Source organism: Thermobia domestica, chromosome 17, assembly GCF_964235325.1.
Source record: "Thermobia domestica chromosome 17, izTheDome1.hap1.1, whole genome shotgun sequence".
In the NCBI taxonomy this organism is placed as follows: domain Eukaryota; kingdom Metazoa; phylum Arthropoda; class Insecta; order Zygentoma; family Lepismatidae; genus Thermobia; species Thermobia domestica.
The window spans coordinates 10,861,071-10,885,647 of record NC_137470.1 but is presented as its reverse complement, the minus strand read 5'-3'; the positions used below and the strand labels follow the sequence as shown (position 1 = coordinate 10,885,647).

General features: G+C 36.9%; 1 protein-coding gene across 3 annotated transcripts in view; it reads right to left on the bottom strand.

The window, feature by feature from the left end:
* Egfr (epidermal growth factor receptor) overlaps nucleotides 1–24,577 on the bottom strand; it is a 518,593-nt gene that overhangs the window by 196,128 nt on the left and 297,888 nt on the right. For 2 of the 3 annotated variants that reach the window (XM_081743730.1, XM_081743733.1), the window contains exon 1: nucleotides 19,616–19,859. The exons of the other annotated variant lie outside the window; for it this stretch is intronic. The gene's annotated coding sequence lies outside the window, so the exon portion shown is untranslated. Of the gene's footprint in view, nucleotides 1–19,615; nucleotides 19,860–24,577 lie in introns of those variants that run through there. 3 annotated transcript variants of the gene reach the window in all.

The window sequence follows — 24,577 nt, the reverse complement described above, 5'->3', positions numbered from 1 at the left end:
GCCGAGATATTGTTTGTTCTTTCACCTTGACGGCTGAAGACTGTTGGAGTAGAAAATCAGACGAAACCAGGTAAAAGAAAATAACTTTCTTTCCACAAATTTAGGCTTCAACGGTAGTTGCTATTGTATTCAGGAGTCCATTGCTCCTTCATTAGGCCTCAAAGAATCCTTTGCTTAACAAAACAAAGACGCACGGAAAGTTCTTCCGTAGGAAGTTTATAAATAACAGGACAGCTTTTGTTGAGTGAAGACCTTTCACCGCAGGTACCCGTCTTCAGTAAGTTTCTTATCACCAATATCAAATAGTTGAAGCTATTCTCAGGTAAGTGAGCACCAAGTAATGTAAACAGCGTTGTTCAACTGTTCTGTCACGTTACAAAGAGCCCTTCGTTTGCAGCTACATTCTTACCATATAATATTTATCTATTTTCAGTGTGAAACAATTGAGAGGTGTGATCGAAAAAATTGGTAACCCTCATTGCAATTTTGCATACACCTGATGCATTTTTTAACGTTTAGACGCCCGTCAAAGATTTTAACAAAATCGTAGACTCTCACGTTGGGGGCTCTGGTGACCCCTCTAATTATCATAAAGTCATGACAAATACATCGCTGGAAAACTTATACACCACAGATTCCATCAGTGTAACATTCGTGCAATTCTCGACATATTCGTAGAATGTGTAATTGGGGGCTGATCTATTGATGTTTGTCGTAAAATAACTCCAAACATTGGCCAACTTTGCCCCTTCCCTACTCCTCCCATATAAGTAAGATTTAAAAATACAGGACATTACCATGTAGTGGCCTACTTCGTTGCTTTACATACCAATTTTTATGAGTGTACCCCCAAGGGGGGAATGCCCCCAAAAAAACTATTGAAAAAAGCACGATCTTTACCCCGCCGTGGTCCCCCCACATACATGCAATCCACACCGGCAGAAGGATGCATCTTTTAGAGTACCAAAATCATCTTTCTACCTTAATTAGGGACTGAGCTACTGAGATGTAAAGTTCCGAAGCAGCAGCTGCGTCAATGGGCGTTTAAACTTTAATTTGATTATCTTGAAAATTACTAACGATTTAATATCAGAAAGTTAATTTTGATTTGATTTGATTTTCAGTGTAGCGTCCTTTTCAGCAGCGAGGCTATATGAGACGTGGACTTACAGCTTAACGTGGGATTCGAACCATATAAGCTCCCACTGGCAATCGAACCCGAGTCTCCCACGCCAAAGGCTCGTATGCTACTAGGGATGCGCACGAGACAAGATTTGTGGGTGTCTCGTCTCGAAAATGTGCTGTAAAAGTAATGTATCGACTCGAAAAATGTATATTTCTCTATTGGAAGAGCCGTGTCTCGACTCGAATTTTGTCAAGAAAATTCTGTCTCGACTCGTCTCGTGTGCATCCCCATATGCTACAGAAAGTTGTTGAATAAAGGTCAATTAAAAAAGGAAATTCGTGTAGGGGTGAGAAAATGCAATTTAACACTCTACGCCATCACTTCAATCGTTTTTATCCAAAATGTTCTCCTTTTTTTTTTTTTTTTTTTCACGACCTCACTCCTCAATTTTTCGTGTAAGGTAGCGAAAATCTAACGGGCTTGCATATTCATGGACTGCAATGTTTTACAATATTTGATGTGATTTTGAGTTTAACATCCCGTTTAGCAGAGAGGCTCTATAAGACGTGAACCTACTGATTAACATGGAATCCGAACCACATGAGCTCGCCCCGGAAATCGAACCCAGATCTCGCACACCAAAGGCGCGTACGCTAACCTCTTAGCCACAAAGGAGTTCTCTGCCATTTTGAGTGTTTTTTTAGCGTACGCGCCTTTGGCGTGGGAGACCCGGGTTCGATTCCCGGCGGGAGCTCATGTGGTTCGGATTCCACGTTAATCAGTAGGTCCACGTCTCATATAGCCTCGCTGCTGAACGGGACGTTAAACTCAAAATCAATTCAATTCATTTTTTTTTTTGAATATTATAATAACTACAGATATCTAGAAGTAAACTTTGCGGAGTAAGCGAACTACTGTGATTAAAGTGGGATTCAACATAGCTGGCAACAATTGTTAATGCTTTTCCCTATTATGCCAGCGCACTTAAAGGATTTATAATATACGTGTATCTAGATATGGCAACGTTGTTAATAAACACTTTGGCGCAGGGTGTAAATAATTTACCTTTATATCCATCTCTTGGCTCATCCTCCGAGGTCCAGAAATGCTGGCCAACGAAAGTTTTCCCTGCTGCCTCCAGCTCTTCAACGAATATCAAAAGACCTTGGCAATTAACTACCCCTCCTTCTACGGTCTTAATAGCCATGAATCCAACAACCGGCGCCAATAAATAATAATGATACATCATTTAAAAATGCAGAAACTGTAGCCTTCATGGGAAATGGACGGAAAAGATTGAACGATATCGCCTCACACACGTAAATGCAACCCCCCTCCTTTCAAATCCATCAAAACGCATGCAATATAATTTCGAGATATAAAACTTACATTGTTGGCTATTATTAAGAGCTCGTAGGTAGATTTTACAGCAACAATTCGAATTCCGATGCTCTTGCCTTGCTTGATACATATGTGCGTAGATTAACGCCATGAAGGAAACAATGTTGCAATAAAAATCTCTTACAACCAACTCATTCCACGGCGCAAGGAATTCAAGGATCCATCGCCGCAGAAAGGTATCTTGCCATTGAATTTTATCCTATCTTGAGTTTATCGGAGAACGAAAAATGAAATAAAATGAAATCTTTTACTTTAACGTACCACGATTATGGGCTTTAAGCTAACGGAGACGATTATTAAAGCATGTAAATGATAATGGAAAAGTTGGTGAAATGAGAAAGTGAAAGGAAACGGAAGCACCCCGAGAAAACCCATGGACACGATATTGTCCACCACAAACTTACTTGGCCAAGGGATAGAACTGGTGACCCCACACACCAGAGATAAGCGCTTTACTACTGAGCTACCATGCTCCCTTCAACATGCTAAATTAGCTACATTTCCATCTTAAATTTGCCATATACCTGTGATGACATGTAAAAGACTTGCTAAAATGAATGTCTTAACTTCAAAATGAGATAGCGTAAAACTACTAGTGATAATGGAATAGTTTTCTCTTTTATTGTGGCGGCCGCGTTGCTCATAAAAAGTGACTATAAAACCTCGATAACTCAAAGTTTTATTCATTCCACTTCTAGAACTCGAAGTTGTGAAAGTTTCTTAAATTAAATAGCTAGTAAAAATAAAATGCTAGACATGAGTAAAACATTACACATTAGCAACAATGACAATGACATAAAAGAATTGAGCTATAGCTTCGAGTCAGGGGTGGATCTAGCGGAGGGCCATCGCCCCCTCCCCCCAGAAGAAGAGACTTTCTTAGTTTATATATAAATAAAACTCGCCCCAGAGTTTGGAGCTCTTGAAAGTAGCTCTGAGTAGTAGCAGTGTTATAACACACCGCCCCTCCAGAAGTCCGTCCTGGATCCGCCTCTGCTTCGAGTTGTCGAGGTCACATCAAGAGAAATTCGACTTACGGAGGTAAACTTCGATTCGTAGAGGTTCGCAGATATGAAAGTTCAAGTTACTGAGGTTTTTAAATATGATTATGAAACCCTTAAAATTCGACTTATCGAGGTTGTAATTTTTTTAAACATTCGAGTTACAAAGGTTATTTTAATATTGAAAATGAAATGAAATGAAATCTTTAAGTTTAACGTCCCACGATTATGCCGGTGAGGCTAAGGGAGACGGTGATAATGAGAAATGAGTGAAATGGTGGGATGAAGAAAGTGGGAGGAAACGGTAGAACCCCGAGAAAACCCACGAGCACGGTGTTTGTCCACCACAAATTCCACACGGCGCAAGCTGGGATCGAACCAGGGACCCCAAGCACCGGAGGTGAACGCTCTACCACTGAGCCACCGAGCCCCCTATTTTAATATTGAGTGTTATGGAGAGTTGAAGAGAATGTGAACAAATTCGAGTTATCGATATCCAAGTGTATATAACGTCAGTGCTTTTGCATTATTTCTACGTCATTTGCATAAGTGGCCATTGTAAAAGGTGCATTTTCTGTATACCCGAGGATGGCTAACATGGAAGGTGTCACTGTACGTGTTATGCGTTTTTAATGGATCAAAATATCCAATACACTCCAATCAAAAATTTTCTTGTACGCCTTATATCTGGAGAACTACATATAGTGTGGCCAAACCCAAAGTATCACTTAGCTCAGTATGATGTGCTTATTTTGTAGAAAATGCGAAAACTCGATTTAAGAGTCTTCATCCCGCCGAAATTAAAATACCGCTAATTTTACAGTAATTATGTGATATCTTCAAATAGATAAAAGATAATCGAAATGTGGAACAAGAACGCCCTAGACAAAATTATTTTACATGAGAAACCGTTATCACGACTCACTTATCTGCTTTCGATTTCGAGCCATTTTGAAAATCGGCATTTATTTTCGCGTTTCTAAGCAGCTGAAAACGGAAAGCCACTAGGTGACTTGTGATAATGGTACCTCACGCAAAATAATATTATCTAGGGTGCTATTGTTCCACATTTAAATTATCTTTTATCTATTTGAAGATATCACATAATTACTGTAAAATTAGCGATATTTTAATTTCGCCGGGATGAAGACTCTTAAGGGCCGTTCAAAAATGTTGTGGTCCCTGATCCAAAATCTAATTATTGGCCAAGATCGCAATCTTTTGATCCAATTTTAGTTTTCCTAAAATTCTTGTTTTTTCTTGAATTTAAGAGGTACAGGAAACTGAGAAGTGTCTACCATAACGCTACGACTAAACAGCTGTATGTTGCAGAGAGAAAGTCAGCGCCGCCTACTCATTGGATAATGGAGAGTGCAGAATATCTAAAATAATGTATGTATTTTTTGTATAAAACATTGCTAAAGGATTTTCAGCAACCTAGAAACGCCTTAATCGTGGCAACAATGGCCAAGAACTCACCTGTCTGACGTAGCAGCCGAAAATGCTCCGTAGGTGGGAAAAAAATAAGACGAACGCTTCGTCAGACCCTGTGACGTCACACCACAATGACGGACAAACGTTGTGAGATGGTGTTGTGTTAGAAAATGGAAAGAAAGAAAGATGATGAACCAAAAAAAGAGATTCATCTGAAAGAATCAAATGTGGGAAGTTGTTAGGTAAAATAATGCGTTTGAAGCAGCCTAGGGAACAAACAAAATTGCCTTGGAATTCTTTGCTGCTGCATCCAAGGCCAAGCGACACAGTCTCTTCTCCTCTTTGAACTCCAGAAACCAGACTACTTTGCCAGAGAAATCTTCCGGATGATATCCACAGAGAATGGAACACCAACATGAGAGTCTTACAAGGTACACTCACAGAGAAATGATAACAGCTAGTGGTGTCGTGCACAGAAGAAGAGATCTAAAGTTAAGGTCAATCTCAATACTTAAACTTCCAAGAAAATGTACAGTGTATTATCATGAAAATCGGATTAAGCAATTTACATTAGATGATGTTAAAACTGAGAATGGATTCACTCCCTTGCCCCTGACTGATGGCAACCACAAGCATTCCGAAACCTCAAAGAAAGCGTACGCAATGCTTCATAATAATATGATAACTGTTAGGAAAGATAGTTACATAATTCTTCAGATGGGATCACATAACTTCTTTTCAGGCGTGGACCCAGAAATTTTTGCTGGTAGGGATCCAAACTTTCAAAAGAGAGGGGGGAGGTCAATACTACATATCACTATACGTCTATGTAGTATTGAACGGGTATTATTCTGCACCCGAAAAGACGACAAGTAATTGTAAAATACTTCCTTTATGTTTTCAGAAACGGATAGAACTAGATTGTTTTTATAAGAGAAAGAGTACAAATGAAGTATAAGATCAAATGTTTATGCTACATCAATTATTTCCCTGTTAAATAACTATAGTTTTAATGAGAAAGTGCTCAATTGTATGTTGAGTTACGAGTTTCTTTTTTGGGAGGGGGTACGGATCTGGTGGACCCTCCGTGGGTGTAGCCCTGCTTTTTTGTCCCCTAATCAATTCCACGATAGAATGCACTGAGAATCCCCCTCCCTCAATATGAAAATCGCGTTACTTTTAAGGAAATTATAATTAAACAGACGTTTTGAAGTGGAGCAAAATTCACACTTTCTTCTCGATTGAACCTCAAATAGTAGGCGCTTCAGTGGTAAGCGCTCGCATTTGAAGCTTGGATTTGCTGGTTCGATCCAGGGGCGGATCCAGGACCGACTTCTAGGGGGGGGGAGCGGTGGGTTGCTATACTGCTACTTTTAAGGGATCCAAACTTTGGGATGGATTTTATTTATATATATAAAATAAGAAAGTTTCCTCTTCTTGGGGGCGATCGCCCCGATCGCCCCCCTGGATCCGCCTCTGGTTCGTTTCCTATCTATGTAAGTTTGTGGTGGACACCATCGTGTTTGTGATTGTGTTCAAGGTGTTGCACCTTCCTCTCGCACTCGCACTGTCACGTAGACGAACAACGATGGAATGATTACGAACTTAGCATAATCCGCATCAAAAAGGCTGAGGGTTTATTCTAGTTAAAGGAAAGCAATATATTGAAAAACAAATAGTTCAGCTTTTTGTTCCAAGAAACAAAAGGAGAGAAGAAATCATATTAATCATGACAAACAAATCAAATTAGAGATTTCAAAGCCTTCATATTACTCTTACATTTCAAAAATGGGATTTCTCGATGTCTATGTATCTATTCGTCCCAATAGGCCGTTCAACGTATGAAAAATAAAATGAAATCTTTCAGTTTAACGTCCCACGATTATGCTCTTTTAGGCCAAGGGAGACGGATGATTAAGAGTCTTCATCCCGGCGAAATTAAAATACCGCTAATTTTACAGTAATTATGTGATATCTTCAAATAGATAAAAGATAATTGAAATATGAAACAAGAGCGCCCTAGACAATATTATTTTGCGTGAGGTACCGTTATCACAAGTCACCTAGTGGCTTTCCGTTTTCAGCTGTGTAGAAACGCGAAAATAAATGCCGATTTTCAAAATGGCTCGAAATCGAAAGCAGATAAGTGAGTCGTGATAATGGTTTCTTATGTAAAATAATAGTGTCTAGGGCGCTCTTGTTCCACATTTCGATTATCTTTTATTTATTTGAAGATATCACATAATTACTGTAAAAATACCAGTATTTTAATTTCGCCGGGATGAAGACTCTTAAGGCAAGTAAGTCATGATGGAAGAATTGGTGGAATGGGAAAGTGGGAAGAAATGGAAGTACCCCGAGAAAACCCACGGGCATCATGTTGTCCACCACAAACTTACTTGACCGGAGATGGAACCAGCGACCCCACACACCAAAGGTAAGCGCTCTACCACTGAGTTTGTTGATAACTAATGTCAATTCGACTCGTAATCGCTCGCGCTGTGCTAATCTTAACAAGGCTTGATCTAGTTCGATCACTAAAGGCTCAAATTAGCTATCACCAATTGGACTCTCACTCACTATTTTGATAACCCCACTGAGGCTCGAGTTTTGACCTTCTATTCAACTTATAAGGCTGCGCTCACACTTTCTCCATGTCAATCTTACAGCTCGATCCCAAGATCTCGGCTGTGGAGTACGGCTTGATTCTTGATATAACGAATAAAAAGTCGGAATATGACCACATATATCACAACAAAAATCGCCGGCTCATCAGCTTAGGTCCTTTGAAGCTTTCTATCATAAAGTTTCATCAAGGTCTGGCAATGTTCTCAGGAGAAGAAGGAAGAATGGATTAGACTAATGAACAAGAAGCTCTCTCCAGACGCGTCCACTAGCAGATCAGAGCACACGAGGTAAAAACCATTCGGGTTTGGATTTTTATATATTTCAATTTTCCTATGAACTTCAAAATTAGGGATAGGATTTTCATGTACTTCAGAATATTTTTGTGAACTTTGAAATTTCTGATTAGGGTTCGGATTTTTATGTAATGTTCAATTTGCACTTAGAATTCATGATGCAATGTCAATCACAAAGTTTCTCTTAGGATGGAGATCTGCTTCAACTAAGTTGCATCATCTGCTCCATCTTAGGAGGGGGATAACTGTGACAGTTGCATCATTACCATTTTTATTTAATTTTTAAATAAATCTTTTAGACTCAATTTTGCGTATAATTATGAATTTTAGTGAATATAATTTTAATTTTCATTTTTGTTTGTTTAAAGAGGCAAAGAACATTCTCTTTATTTTCCCTTACTATCCGAGAAGTAAGATGTTTTATTTTTTTCTGTATACCTGTCCGTGCGGCGAGGGCAGTTGAAAGACCCTTCCATTGTCTCTCAATACCGCTGCCTAGCCACATACGTAGACCACACACAGCAGATTGCCCGGCGTGAACCCAAGAAAGAAGAACAAAACAGCTTTTAGCATCTTTTTGTGAAATTGAAAAAAAAAATAATAAAGTCCTAACACGTTGAATAGAATCCAAGTAGAAATATAATCTCTGCGAATTTGTCAAAATCACAGCATAGACCATATGTCGCCACGCAGAACCAAGATAAAATTTTAACATAGAACTGTGAAATGGTCCAAGACCACGCACGAGACGACTAGGAGCCAAATCAACTCTCATAAAAATTTTCGATATAACATGTGAAATTTGAAGGAAGCACGTACGTTAGAGAAACGACGCCCGAAAACCGTAAATAGGCGGAGACCAAGAGAATCAAAATTTAGGACACCAAAATAAGTTAACGAATAAGAAAACAGAGACGAAATCGAAGACACCGTTAGAGGCGTATCCAAAAACTTCGGCAGGTTAAAAATTCAAAACTCCAAGTCAGTCGTAAAATAATTCTTCACCGGGAAACAGCGTACCACCGCAACACAAAAACATACCCGGAACTCACACACACACTACATTTATAATCACAAGTTAATCTCACAATAATAATGTGCGGCTAAACTTACCGAAGCCGAGTGTACGAAGTTGCAATCTTTCCCAAGCATAATAAGTTACACATTGATCTTCTTCAAAATATATTTATATATATAAACTTTGTAACGCTGCTAACATATATATATATATAGATCGCGAAACGCCTACAAACATTGTTTTTGAGTGACAGAGTTTCGTACTTATAAACATAATCACGAGCTATTACAGACAATTAGAATAACCTATATACGCACCGAAAGCACTTGAACTAGTTTTAACCATACATAATCAGTTTTGAAGTATTATACACAATGCTTAAAAACAATAAACACTGTTTATCCGTGTAACACTACACTTTTAACACCGAGAGTGATGTTGGTGCAGTGTGACGTCTGAAAGTGCTTTTAGTGAGAGTGCATCCTATCAGAAATGGACCAACAGAAGCCCCACCTTGATGGATCAGGAGACGCCCAAGAGCGACGCCCCTTCCAGTTTGAGAGGAGGACGCAGCGGGAATCGAAGAGAGGAACTCCGAATCCAGGACACTTCTCACGAAAGAAGGAAGCCAGTAAACGCAGGGACATCTGTATGTGTGTGGTGAGCTTGGTGGTGAGAGCAGTGTGTACGGCGAAAGGTAGGACCCATCCAAATTATTTTTTGTTGATCCCAAAAGGGAAATTTTCGTCATTGAATAAAATGCAAGACGTTCGCGATATAAAGTCGGAATTATTTGAAAACTGTTAATGTATTTACACCGCGTGGAGAAAAGATTTTCCAACTCGAACTGGAATTGCTAAACAATTAGATTTTTCTTTCTTTTTGAGCAAGGCTTATTAAAATAGAGATACTTTTTTTTTTAATGATACTTATATATATACATTCTGTGACTTTAGTGAATATGTCGTTGTTTTTATACTAGTTTAGGTCATTACTCTATTTGTCACTTAGATTTTTTTGATAACATATAAAGAAAGTTAATTTAAAAGTAGATCGAATGACGGGTTGTAGACCTTTAACGATGAAAGAAGTATTTACTTTAACATATGGAAATTTGTATGAAGTAAAAATGCATCATCTGCGCTATGTACATGTAATATGAGAACTTTAAGATAATTTTGAACAAGACATAATAGATATTCCTAGAAAATATATTCAAGACATTGCTTCAATTGTCCAAAGATTATAGTGTTTGTAAAGTAATTTTGCATAGAAGTGAACGTACTAAATGAGTCTATTTCGATCTATATACTAGTAAAACTCTAATAAATAATATTGTAATGAGTCATCAAATATATGTTACGTAAGAGAGCTAAAGGATTAATTAGTAACTATGATGTATATGCGACTAGTCTCGCAATTAATCATTTTCTTGGTTGGAGATACGTAATCCATAAATAAAGCGGAACCGACATTAGTACAGTCAGGTAGAATACAGATGAAAAATACGAAGTAGGCTAAGTAAAGCCGCAATTATTACGTCAGTCTGATCCTCTAAAAATCGAGCGATCAGACGTTTATGCGCATAAACTAGACGAACAAACTAGACGAATACATGAAAATGTCCGGCCGTATACCAATCCTATTAATGATAAAGAGAAAAGTCACGAAAAACTCAATATATTCAGATTAAAAATCTCGAGAGACGTCTTGACATTTATTATTAATATTCATATGTTATTTGATTTTTATGTATGTATGCATGTATTTACTTATGATTTTATATATATATATATATATCTATATATGTTTGTGTCTATTAATTTTCTACTTGTGTTAATATGAGTATATATATGTAGCCTTTATGCATAACGAAATGGTAATGCTACGCTCATTGATTTTATGTATTGGATAGTGTATGCTTGTTAGGTAAATGTCAAAGTGCATATTTAGTGCACTTATTCTCATTCTCAGTTATTAATTTAAATAATTAGAAATGGTTAGCAGTCAGGCAGTAGGTTTACTTAACTCCCTCAGATCATTCTATGTTTCTTTCATACTTCCCACAAATCTCAAATCAAAGTCATGACTCGTTTCTCGACTTATTTTTTTATTTTAATTTACTTCAACTCGTTTCCAATTACTTCAACTCGCTTTAACTTAATTTAAATCATTTCAATACTTAGTTTTCACCCGAATAAAATATAGGTTGTTATATTCAAATTCCGTCAAGCTATATACTATCTTAATTTCGTAAATATTAAAAAGGTTATAGTCAAAACATATCAGCTGATCAACGTAAACTATATACTTAGCATACAATGTCAAATAATTAGGTATTTTTCAAATGCAAAATTGTAATTTAACCAGTTTGGTATGATATCTATGTAAATCAAGAAAGCTCTATATAAAATGTAAACAATGTAAGATTGCATCTAGCACTAGTTATAAACATCAATTCCACAGTTTGTTTATTTGTGTCAGGTTAATGATAACAATTCATTCACTACATAGTTCAAGAAAGAAAGCTCAGATGTAATTTACTCAAATTGATTTCTTTTTTTGTTTAAGGCCTTATGCCCTATTCTGAACATTTGTTGTCAGAAAACTCAAAATTCAATGTTAACTTTCGGATTGCTTAATTTTTTTTTTAGAAAAACATTTTCTTGTTGTTGTTTTCGTTTGCTCATTAAAACTTTTATTACATTGTTAACCTCAAATTCGTAAGCTTTTTCTTTCATAAACAAGTTGTATCCCTAACCTTAAGCATATCATTGGTTTCCAAAGGATCTGTTAGGCAAATTAGGCAATATAAGCATTTCTCGATTCTAGTGGGGATTAGACTGATTTTCAGAATTTTCAACTAAAAATCTAAATTCTGGATATTCGTTTATTTTCTGGTTTTATTCTTATTACCACTATTATCATTCAGTCCATTTGGAAAGTCAGTGAAAGTCAGTCTAGTTCGTCCACACAAACCAAACGTTAGAGCAAAATTCTCTTTCAGCGTTGCAGCATGTGAATTCAGGATACGTATGCAAATAATATCAAGTTTCATTTGCTTACACGGTTTTAGAGGGATCTTGTTTCCCTAAAGCCCTGGGACACCGCGGGGAGATAGGATTTCCTAACCGTAAGATCAATCCTTATCGAGTCACAAACCATTTTAGCACAGGGGAACGAAGACTTTAACGGTGGTGCAAGGGAATAAATAGGGACAGACGGAATGTGAACCCAAAACCCGCTGTCTATTTTTTTATTTTTATCACTACAAAACCTGGCGCTACAAGCGATCACCACCGGGATCTTTCTCTTTTCATTTTTCAAATTTTACAAGTTGCTTGGCGCGAACAGGGATCGAACCAGGAATGACCACGTACCAGAAGTGAACGCTCTACCACTGAGCCACCGCGGCCTCATATAAAAATTAAGTGCATGAATAACTGTAAACGTACATGGACAAAGATGTGACGGTTTATAAAACCTACGAACTTACGCCTAGCTCATATGCACCGATGCAATAGTAATATCAGTGAAATGAAACATAGTGGCACAAAAATTGAAATCTCCGAGAAATATTCCTCCTCCACAGATTCACATAATCTAATATAAATAAAACAGTTTGTGTGTTTGTCTGTCTGTGTGCGGCCTGCAGACCAGACGAATGGATCGAGGGTTACCAAATTTTGATCACGGGTACCTTGGTCCAGGCCGCAGATCAAGACGAAGCTTTAAAAAAAAATCAAAACAGAGGGGTGTCAGGGGCGGTCACTAAACGATCACATTTATCCCATTCGGCTGCGAGCCAGTCACCGTGGGGGGGGGGGATACCGAGACATGTAAAAGTAATCCAAAATGACCGATATTAGTGTCAAATCCATAGTTTTCAAGGTCGCTGAAATGAATGGTGATACTCCCACAGGCGTTGACTTCCAAATACAGCTCCCATGCGAAGAATGGGTATATTCAGCTAGTATTAAATAAATCCAACGGTTCTTCGTACCAGTAGTAAATACTTTATAGTCTTCATCCAGGAGTGATGGATATAATCATTTTAAATCCATCTTCTCCACATTAGAGGCTTATCATTATTGAATATAGAAAATGCTCTCGAGGGCCTTATTTGCTCCGTTTGGTTTGCAGGACCCTTATTACCTTGACTGACCTGTGTCTAACACTGGTGATTTCAATTTCCCAAGGGGGGGGGGAGAATTTCAGTACATAAGGGGCAGGAATGGGAGGAAATGGTGCGAAATTACTGGTAACCCACGTTGAGCAAATGGTCTCGAGAAATTTCGCAGCTCCGGCTAGATTTCTCGCCGAGCCACTCCTTGAAATCACTGATTTTTAATATGTTAGAAATATAGGTTCTTACAGAGAAATTTGTTTGTTTTCTTTTTTCTCTGTGGCAATACATACAGAGAAGAGATTCCTTACAATTTTAAAAATTAAATGAATTATCCATTATGTGGATCAAAAAGGCTGGGTTTTTTAATACTAGTTAAATGAAAGCAGTATATTTAAAAAAAAAAAGAAAAAAAAACAGTAGTTCAGCTTCCCCTTTCAAGTAATAATAACAGAGAAGAAAACATAGTAATCGTGAGAAATAAATCAAATTGTAGAGATTTCAAGAGCTTCACGTGACTCCAACATTCCAAAACTGGGATTTCTCGATGTCTATCTATCTATATATTCAATTCCAATAGGTCAATACCATTCAACGTGTGAAAATAAAATAAAATCTTCCAGTTTAACGTCCCACAATTATGCCCTTTAAGCTAAGAGAGACGGAAGATTAAGGTAAGTGAGTGATGATGGAAGAACCGGTGGAATGGGAAAGTGGGAAGAAATGGAAGTACCCCGAGAAAACCCACGGACACGATAATGTCCACCACAAATTTACTTGGCCGGGAATCGAAACAGGGACTCCATGAACCATAGATAAGCACTCTACCAGTGAGCCACCGTGCCCCCTTCTTATCCAAACCAAAATTTACACTTAAGATTTTTATAAGCTTCTCCAGGAGGGAATTTCGAGTTTTGTTTCCTAAAAAGAAAGAAATTTTCTGAGGGTAAAAATCAAATCAAAAACTATGAGTTTCTCAGAAACAGAAATAACATTTTGCTTATAATCGTAAATAAACGTTTCATTAATTAATCCTATAATACGATTTAATTCATTTTCCAGAAAAAAATCCAGAAGGAGTAGTTGGTTGGTAATTGATTTCTATTCGTACAATTTTCTCAAAAAAAAAAAAAAAAAAGGCATAGGCAATTGTCTTTCATACCTCATAAATACCTATTCAATTAGCATGATATGCTACTTCTCATGAAAAAATGTCTAAAAGAGGTAGCCTTTACTCTTGGGGTAACCTTTATCGGATTATTACCTCAAAAACGAATATATATACAGGGTACGTCAAAATAAGTGTTACAAGCCAATATCTCGCGAACTATACATCAAATAAAAAAATATTAAGAGTCAATGTATAATACAGAGGGGCCTAAAATAGGGTCAAACACGAGGTTCCCCCCGTCCCTCATTTTGAGAGATGGGGTGTACGAGAAATTTTCAAACACGAACATAGGTCGAGTGATGCATCGTTCGAAAGAGCTTGGAAAATTGAACAATTTTTGATAATGGGCACCGTTTTCAGGATGGGCCCCAAAAATGGTACTCTATCAGATAAGATTTCCAGTACTTATAAATCAGAAACGGTTAAGTAGAAAACGATGAAACAAAAAAAAATGATAAAGAAAAAAGCCATAGGCAACGTGGAATGGTGTTGCCCCGGTGTCCCCAGGGACCCCATCATGAGGCCTCGGGACCAACTTGAAAATTTCAAATGGGAATATAGGTCGAGTGATACCTTGTTTGATAGATCGTGGAAAACCAAACAGTTTAGTACGAAATTTGTTTTGATTTCGGGCAAGCCTGTTTCAAAATAGCCTCCGAAAATGGTTCACGTTCAAATATAAAGCGCAGTGTTCAAATTGGGTGTTACAAACCAATATCCCGCGAACTATGCATCAAATAAGAAAAGTGTTAAGAGTCAATGTACACAACAGACGGCCTAAGATATGGGTGAAACACGAGGTTCCCCCGCCTCTCATTTTGGAAGGAGGGGTTAACATAGAATTGTCAAATGGCAACATAGGGCGAGTGATACCTTCTTTGTTAATTAGTGAAATATCAAACAGCTTAGTACAAAAGTTTCGGCGGACATTTTGAAACAGGCTTGCCCGAAATCAAAACAAATTTTGTACTAAGCTGTTTGGTTTTCCACGATCTATCAAACAAGGTATCACTCGACCTATATTCCCATTTGAAATTTTAAAGTTGGTCCCGGGGCCCCATGATGGGGGACCTAGAGACACCGCGACAACACCATTCCATGTTGCCTATGACCTTTCACTTTTCCATTTTTTTGTTTTATCCTTTTCCACTCAATCGTTTCTGATTTATAAGTACTGGAAATTTTATCTGATACAGGACCATTTTGGGGGCCATCTTGAAAGCGGTGCCCTATATCAAAAAATGTTTACTACAAAAATTGTTCAATTTTCCAAGGTCTTTCGAACGAGGTATCACTCGACCTATGATCCCATTTGAAACTTTAACGTACACTCCGCTCCCTCCAAAATGGGGGTGGGAGGAACTTCTTATTTGGCCCATCTTTTAGTCACCTCTGTATTGTACATTGATTCTTAATATTTTTCTTATTTGATGTATAGTTAGCGAGATATTGGCTAGTAGCACTCATTTTGATCACCCTGTATATAATTATTTTGTTCATATCTAGCAAATAAATAAAACGGAATCTTATGGTTATGTCGGCCAGGCTAAAGAAGACGGTGATGATGAGAAACGAAGTAAGAAAAATGGTGGAATGAAGAAAGTAGGAGGATATGGGAGAACCCCGAGAAAACCCCCACACACGTTCTTTTTCGTTACTCCTGAAACGAATATTCGGACCCAAGAAGAACGGGAATGGGGAATGGCGGAAATTTCATAACGAGGAACCATATAACTTATACCAATTATCAAACATTGTTAGGAGTCATCAAATTTAGGAGGCTTAGGTGGGCATGTCATGTAGCCAGAATGGAAGAAAACTCTTTCAAAGTTTTAAGAGTCTTCATCCCGGCGAAATTAAAATACCGCTAATTTTACAGTAATTATGTGATATCTTCAAATATAATCGAAATGTGGAACAAGAGCGCCCTAGACAATATTATTTTACATGAGAAACCGTTATCACGACTTACTTATCTGCTTTCGATTTCGAGCCATTTTGAAAATCGGCATTTATTTTCGCGTTTCTAAACAGCTGAAAACGAAAAGCCACTAGGTGATTTGTGATAACGGTACCACACGCAAAATGTCTAGGGCGCTCTTGTTCCATATTTCAATTATTTTTTATCTATTTGAAGATATCACATAATTACTGTAAAATTAGCGGTATTTTAATTTCGCCGAGATGAAGACTCTTAACTGGAAGTCCAATCGGAAAACGACCGTTAGGAAGACCTAAGTGTAGATGGGAGGACAATACAGGAAAGTAGAAATTAGATGAAATTGGCTAAGGACAGAAGTCAGTGGAGAGCTTTTGGGAACGTGGTATTGAACCACCGGGTTCCATAGGCCATAGAGGTAGTTAGTTAGTTAGTTTAGTCCACCAAACAAGTTACCTTGGCTTTGCCACAACCAATTTCGGTCTCCTCTACTATTTGAGAGGGGGGTGGGGCGGACAATAATATTTTGGGGAGACTGTGCCCAACCGTTTAGAAAAATGGGCACCGCTTAAGGTAGAAATAACAAATCATTTAGTATTCTTTCGAAACGCACGAAAATATAAAACGGCGTTGGCATTAAGTTGCAACCACGCAGTAATAAATTCTCGAAAATAATTAGTAAAGCATTCGCTAACTACTTTTAATTAGAACCAATGGACCAATTAAAATATTTCCATTGGTCAAACTTTGTGGACAAGGTTTCGTTACCCTGAATAACCCGTTAACAGCTGAAAGCCCGAAATACATTAAATTCCGGATTCAATGGACCAGTAAAGTTTTCCATTGGACCCCTCCAAAAAATCGAAATACCACATCAGACTGGCAACTTAATGCTAACGTCCGTTCGTAATTCTAATAACTTATCAAAAACAAGTCCAAATAACTACAGTAAACTGAAAGGAGTCAAGAGATACCTGGTAAATAATAACAGAAAATATATCAAGCATTAAAATCAACACATTAAAGCTTTTAAAAAATCTGGCAACACCGACTTTTTACAAGTTTTGCTAACTCAGGAATTGCACACGCATTCTTGCAAACTTAGTGTGTTTGTCAATTTAGAAGTAGTGCCTATACACGTAAAGTTATGAAAGAAAAAAAAAAAAACTACAAGAACCATAACTTTCGAACAACTGATACTGTTTATATCAATTGTTTCTCTGTTCGATAGTAATTAATTAATTAATTAATTAATGAAACGAAGTATTGTCACATCGAAAACAGCCCCAATTTGTTTCTTAATACATACGTTTTAATACTGGAAAGAAAAAATGTAACATTGGTTTCAGTAATTTCATCAAGCGTGCGGACAGTAACTTTTCGAGAGAGAGAGAGAGATCTAAACGCCAGTGATTTGAACGCATGTAACAGAACGTTGCAAATTTGTTAACAGAAATCAACACCGTATATCAAATTCTATTGAATTAGAAAGTCAACTTCGTTTCCTGATACAGTATTCTGGTTAAACTAACCTAGCCAGTTTTTTTTTTTTTTTTTTTTTTTTTTTTTTTTTGTCTTTCCCAAGTCCTATACTATACATATATATTTCCGGTTCACATTTCATTAAGAGAGAAAATCTATACATTTCTTTACTTTTCGAACTCTTTGAAAGTTTCGTAGTATTATTTTCTCTGGCTCTATTCCAAGATGGTACTCACTGTGGGAGTGGCGTACGCAGAATTTCGTTAAGGGAGAGATCAAACAGTCAATTTCATTTCCTTCTAGGACAAGCATGATATTTGTATGTATATGTGTTTTAATACGTATCTTCATGTAGTAAATGGCTATTTTTAAATATTTGCTCAAGGGGAAGGAAATTTGAACCCAAAACACCTTTGCGTAAGCCCCCGCATTCTGGAGCTGAAGGAGAATAGTCCCCTTTTCTAGATTCCTAAACCTATCAGTTGAAAATCCTTACAATTTAGCAGCTTCAGCAATACTCAAATATACATTTTAGTTAGTTTTTATGTTTCTTATTACGACACAAAATCACCAAGAACAATATGATTTTTTTTTTACCGGTTTTGCAGTTACTTGCTAGTAAAAATACCTATCCTACTAACTAAAATTGTTTTCAATGTACGGGCTTCACATTAATTTGTCAAACAAGATTATTCCTGATTACGTAACTTCCTCGTATATGATGAGAGAGTTAATTTTCCCTTTTAGATAATTTAATATATCATAATAAAACATATATGTATATATAAGTCTTAAACATATTTTGAAAAATACTTCTTCAGTTACTCAGCAAGCTTAGATACCAGCTAAACACACATATATGTATGAGATTTGTTTTTTAAAAAATACCAACATTTTTCAAAATTAATTAAAAAAGAAACAATGCACACTAATAACTGCATTCCTTTTTCAAAAAAAGACTGAAATAAGGAAGACAGCTGATTGTGTTGATGTAAGGAATCTAGGATATCATAGGAATTTCTAGAATTTGTGAGCTTTATAAATATTTCTACTTTACATCTAATCGGTTTGGCTGTGATACTAAAACATATGGTTTGTTAGTCAAATATAAACACTAGATAATTCTGTGAGAGTTACTAGTTTTTCTCAGCTATAATTTATATATCTGTCCAAAAGCTATATTATATTGTTATTGAAATAATAATAATAATAATAATAATAATAATAATAATAATAATAATAATAATAATAATAATAATAATAATAATAATAATAATAATAATAAGTCATTTTTAGATGAAAGATTAACATTTTCTTGAGGGACCTAGGCTTTGGAGATAAAACTGAGTATGAAATTTTGAACAAGTACTTCTTGATAAAGGAATTTAGGAGGTAAATAAAAATTTTTGTTAATTGTAGCAAATTCACAGGTTAATCTACACAGTAAGTTGCTCTGATCTACTATATATGAACATTGTCAATATAATGAGCAAAGAATTTTCAATTTTTGATCTCTATATAAATTCTAATTTCTGTATTAAATTTCATTGTACGTCCATCTACATGCTTACACGATGCAGGAAGTCAAAACAATTTATAATTTGGTTAAAGCATACAGTAAATAAACACTGTAATTAATACATATTTATAAAGGTTAGCATTCTTGTCAAGTTTACCATCTAATTACGAATGTCAATTGCGAACACTTCAGCTCAATATATTTAAACATACATACTAACTAAAAAAATAACGAATCTTTTGTATACAAAACATGGATATGAATCAAATACATTAGGGTATTACATAAATAATATAATTTGCATTACATAAATTAATACGATCTTGTTGTGTTTTTCTTTCGAGAAACACGTGGGTTTCACAGGTAAATTTTAAAATAAACTTCAATAGTGCAGGTGAGATTTTAAAGGTAGAAAAAAGATTTTAACGTTAGGAATAGTAGGAAAACAGTCTGGTTTTCTTGTTACTAAAGACGTACCTGATCACTGCATCTTCCAAGAAAACGATTTTCTTTGGAAAAAATCAGTTTAGTTTCTCAAGATGAGGGTATCTTTCTTTTTTCTTACACAGATCAACTGTTTACTAAGATATGTGTTCAAAATGTAACATCAATATCTATGACACTTCCACACAATTTTTAGCACCAATACACCACTCACACTTTGCCTTATTCGGATCACAACAACAGCAAGTAGTCCGTCTCACGAGTTCTTCAGGTATACGAGAAATTCTGAAGTTACCGCGCAAAGCATGTTGGGTAGATAGCCTTTAGCAATGATGGGACCAGATTACAGGTAAACATGCGGACCAGCGGGGGAAGCGGATTTGGGAGACCGGTATTTAGTGAACAGTGGAGGATTGGACTTCGGAGAAGGTCCCGTATAGGCAGAAAGAGGCCATCGAGCTGTGGAAATGGAAGATCGAAATAAACGCATTGCTCAGAAACAGGTAGAAACTACACAGCGTTGCCACATAAGGTCACACAATGCTTACCTGTGTACCTCAGTTTTATAAACTGCACTGCACACCACAGAATAACAAAAAATATGAATTCGAAAGTTTGAAATACAACTCCTTTTTCGCGGTGTCATATTGCAATTGTTATGATCAATACTAAATTTACGGAAGAGCAAATAAAATAAAATATAAAAAGCATCAAAAGCGAACGCGGAAGTAAACATGGAAAATGTAACCATAGTAAACACCTTCCAAATCATAATGCAGATAAAAGAGTAATTAAATTTATTTTAAAATACAGACAAAACGTATAATTGTACATAATTTAACTTATTTATCTAAAGACAAAGAGAGTTCAAAAATGTAGGTGCAGGAAGTTAATTGTATATCATCATAGTCAACCACTGTCAATCCACTGTTAGATGAAGGTCTCTCCAACTCTTCTTCATAACTATAACATACATTATTATGAAAATAAAGACACTGCAGTGGCAGAGAGCTGAACATATTGCAAGAAAAAAAATAATGATTAATGGGCAGAATGAATTATATGAGTGTAGTTTTGGCTTTGATGTCACGCAGTTTATATAGGTCTATCAAGGGTTCACATTGCAGAAGGAAAGCACCACTAGTGATATGGAACGTCAAGTTTCAAATATACAAATAAAAGGGGGGAGGGAAGAAAGAGAAAATCTTGAGTTGTTGCAAAAATTTGCTAGAAACTAACGAATAATCTACAATCATGATGCTTAAGTGTTGGAAAAACGGCTTTGTCTGTCCATCCATTTATCGACAGGTGTCAGAACAAAAACGGTAAGAGATATCGACATACGGCATTCTGCAATAGATTAAGCGTCCCACGGACAGATTCCATCTCCTCTGTTAACTCTCTATTCAAACCGGAAGTGGTTCAAAATACTCATTTCCGGTTTTAACGTTTATCGCCATGGAACAAAACCGGTCACTGATAGCAAGAAGTGTTTTTCTTTGCAAACAGTTCGGCGTCTCGAGACAGTACCGTGACTATTCCTAACACTCTACTAAAACCGGAAGTGTGCAAATTTAATTTTACTTCCGGTTTCAGTATTGATTTCCACAGAGCAAAAAGGATGAGATATACTGAGATGCGGTTTTCTACAATCGATTCACTGTCCCAAGAATAGGTTTTATCGTCTTTATTTACCCTCTATTCAAACCGGAAGTGGTTCGAATTTGCTATTTCCGATTTCAACACTTATCACAGTAGAACAAAAATCGTATTATATATCGACAAGTGGTTTTCTGCAAACGATCGAGAGTCTCAAGGTACAAACCATCACAATCCGCAACGGTATCAAAACAGGAAGCGGTTTAAATTTACTACTTCCGGTTTCAATACCGATTTCCGTAGAGCAAAAAAGTGAGATATATCGAGATGCGTTTTTTCGGAATCGATTCAGCTTCCAAAAGGTAGGTTCCATAGCCTCTCTTAACTCTCTATTGAATCCAGAAGTGGCTCAGATTGACGATTTCCGGTTTTAATATGTATAGAACAAAAGTGGTAATAGACAATGACAACCGGTTTTCTGCAATCGATTCATACTTTCAAGAGTACATGCCATCACAACCCGCAACACTCTACCAAAGCCGGAAGTGGTTGAAATTAACGATTTCCGGTTGCAGTATTTATTGCCACAGAACAAAAAGGCATGGCGAGTAATGGCTTTTTGATATGGATTTAGCATCCGAAAAACAGGTTCTGTCTTTGATCTTATTAATCTATTGCAACTCAAGTTATAGAGGTACTACTTCAAGTTTGAGTATTGAATTTCCATAATTCGGAAGTCTACCATCGTTTCACACTGTGAAACGAAACTTACTTGTTCTCGTGTGAAAAAAATACCATTGAAACCGGAAGTGGTGGTATATTTCTACCACTTCCGGTTTTAGAAGGAAAATCAGAGTAAAGATTAAACACATTCTGAGAACACTAACGAGATAGCTTCTCGCTACGTATTGCTGATTTTGCTCCACTGTGATTCACGTTAAAACCGGAAATTGTTTAATTTCTACCACATTTGATTTGAATAGAGTCAATAGAGGAGACGAAACCTACACTTGGGACGTTGAACCAATAATAATAATAATAATAAAAAAAAAACGCTCCTCGATGTTGCTTTCCGCTTTTGCTCTGATACCTGTCAAGAGACAGTCCGACGGACAAACAGACACAGCCGTTCACAGACATATCATACACATGCATCCACGGAACGTATCCCATCTTGACCAAACTTATAGTACGGAAGGTATAACGTCGTTTAGCTTCCCGCGAAAAGTTGTAGTGACGTTTATGGAGACTTGCCAGCTTGGTTACTCGTGGCTCGCTGAGCGCAGTGATTGGCAGGTGGTAATTGGCTATCCTCTTACCACACCCTCAGTGACAAGCAGGTCCAAGCGCGGGAAAAATGAAAATATGGAAAAATGAAACAATGAAATCTTTCAGTTTTAACATCCGACGATTATGTTCTTTAGACTGAGAAAGACGGATGACTACGGCAAGTGAATGATGATTAGACATTGGATTTTCATGCAAATTTATATTTTGTTTCCTTATATGCATCACATATTAGTGATGATATGAAGTATGAAGGTGGAATAGAAGCAAGGATAGGAATAGCGAAAGAAACCTCTACGAGGAAGAAAACATTATTTTGTGGGATCTTGAATAAATAATTCAGAAAAAGACTCACGAAATCCTTCGTGTGAAGTATTGTGATGCATGGGTCAGAAACATTGACATTACGCAAAAGTGATGAAAAATGACTGGAAGCTTTCGAAATGTGGGTGTGGAGAAGAATGGAGAGCATTAGGGTTTTAGAAATGGTGTGGGAGAAAAGGACAATTTTAGATATTATTAAGAAGAGGAAGAGAAAATGCTAGGAACATTGACTAAAAACGAACAGTATCGTGAGAGACAGGCTAGAGGGTGTGGTGACAGGAAAGAGCGGAAGGAGACGAAGGTGACTATAATTGATGGACGATATCAGAACGAAAAAGTCGTACGCGAAGACGAAGATGTTCGCAGAAGACCGTGGAGCATAGAAGGTTCTCAGTTGCGGAAAATGACCTGCAAATAATGGCACAATACCTATGATTATGACGATGACGATGATATATGGATCTCCGTTAAACTTGGTAGTTGTTTCTAACAATAATAATACAACTCGAATTTGAAGTTTTATAGTGCATATTTCGAAAGTTAAAGCATATATTAATGCTTAACAGCATATTCAGTATATTCTGCTTTTAATACAGACAAGCCTTTGGCTAACTGGGGGCTCCGCTCCCAGACCCCCGAGTTTGCTCGGCCTACGGCCTCGCATTTCGTATCTATCGACCTTTCCACCAACAGTGAATTTCGTGAACTTGCTCTTCATATTTCCTGAATCTGCCCATCTGGTGGCTTCGCCCCCACACACTGTCTTTGCTCGGCCTATGGCCTCGCATCTCTTGAACCCATAATTCTATCGTTTCTTTTCCCATTTCAACTATCTAAAAGATAGGATTTCGTATCCCAAGAAAATTCTTATTTAAATAGTATGGGAATTTCTTCTTTCCTCCTTTAGACCCCTAAAAAATTAAAATTATTCACTTTTGGCAATTTTTCTGTGGGTTTGTCCCGGAAAACTACAATAATGCCAAATTTAATCATTGTAGCCCTACAGCTAGTGCTCAATAATTTATGTCAACTCTTGTAGTTTTATATAAAGTAGGATAGGATAGGATAGGATATACGTTTATAACATGCAATAAATCCAATTTTAGATTGTATTTTCAATGCACTTAAATGTCTATGCAACAGAATGGCTTTCTGCATGGAGGGATGGAGGAAAGTCTAGTTTATGAAGAACTAATATTGTTAGCAACCGATCAGCAGAGCAAAGACACTTTCAATTATCATGACGTTAACAGAAATGTGATAATAATAAAGACTCATTTTAAGATCTTGTCGACATCAGTTCAGAAACAAGAGACGCGAGGGATGCTGTTCTGTAAATGCTTAGCTCTCGTTGACAAAGTTCTAGACGAGCACTAGTCAGTTCCTGGTGAATTTGGGCGCTCTATGGAAAAGCAATTGAAGGATGTTCTTTTCAGAACCTCTGATTACAAAACCACTAAAGCCATGGAAAAATACTTTCAAGGGTTATATTCCAACTTTCGACAAAATATAGATGCTAAATTTGCTCCTCTTCACAAATGTTGTCCGGCAACATCTGTTGATCCTAACAGGTCATTTTCTGACTCGAAACATCACAAACTGACACCAGAAAGTGTAGAGAAATATCTTGTAATATACTTGTTGAGTTGAGTTGATTATAGTTTAGCGTCCCGTTCAGCAGCGAGGCTATATGAGACGTGGACCTACTGATTAACGTGGAATCCGAACCACATGAGCTCCCGCCGGGAATCGAACCCGGGTCTCCCATCTTGTAATATACTGTAC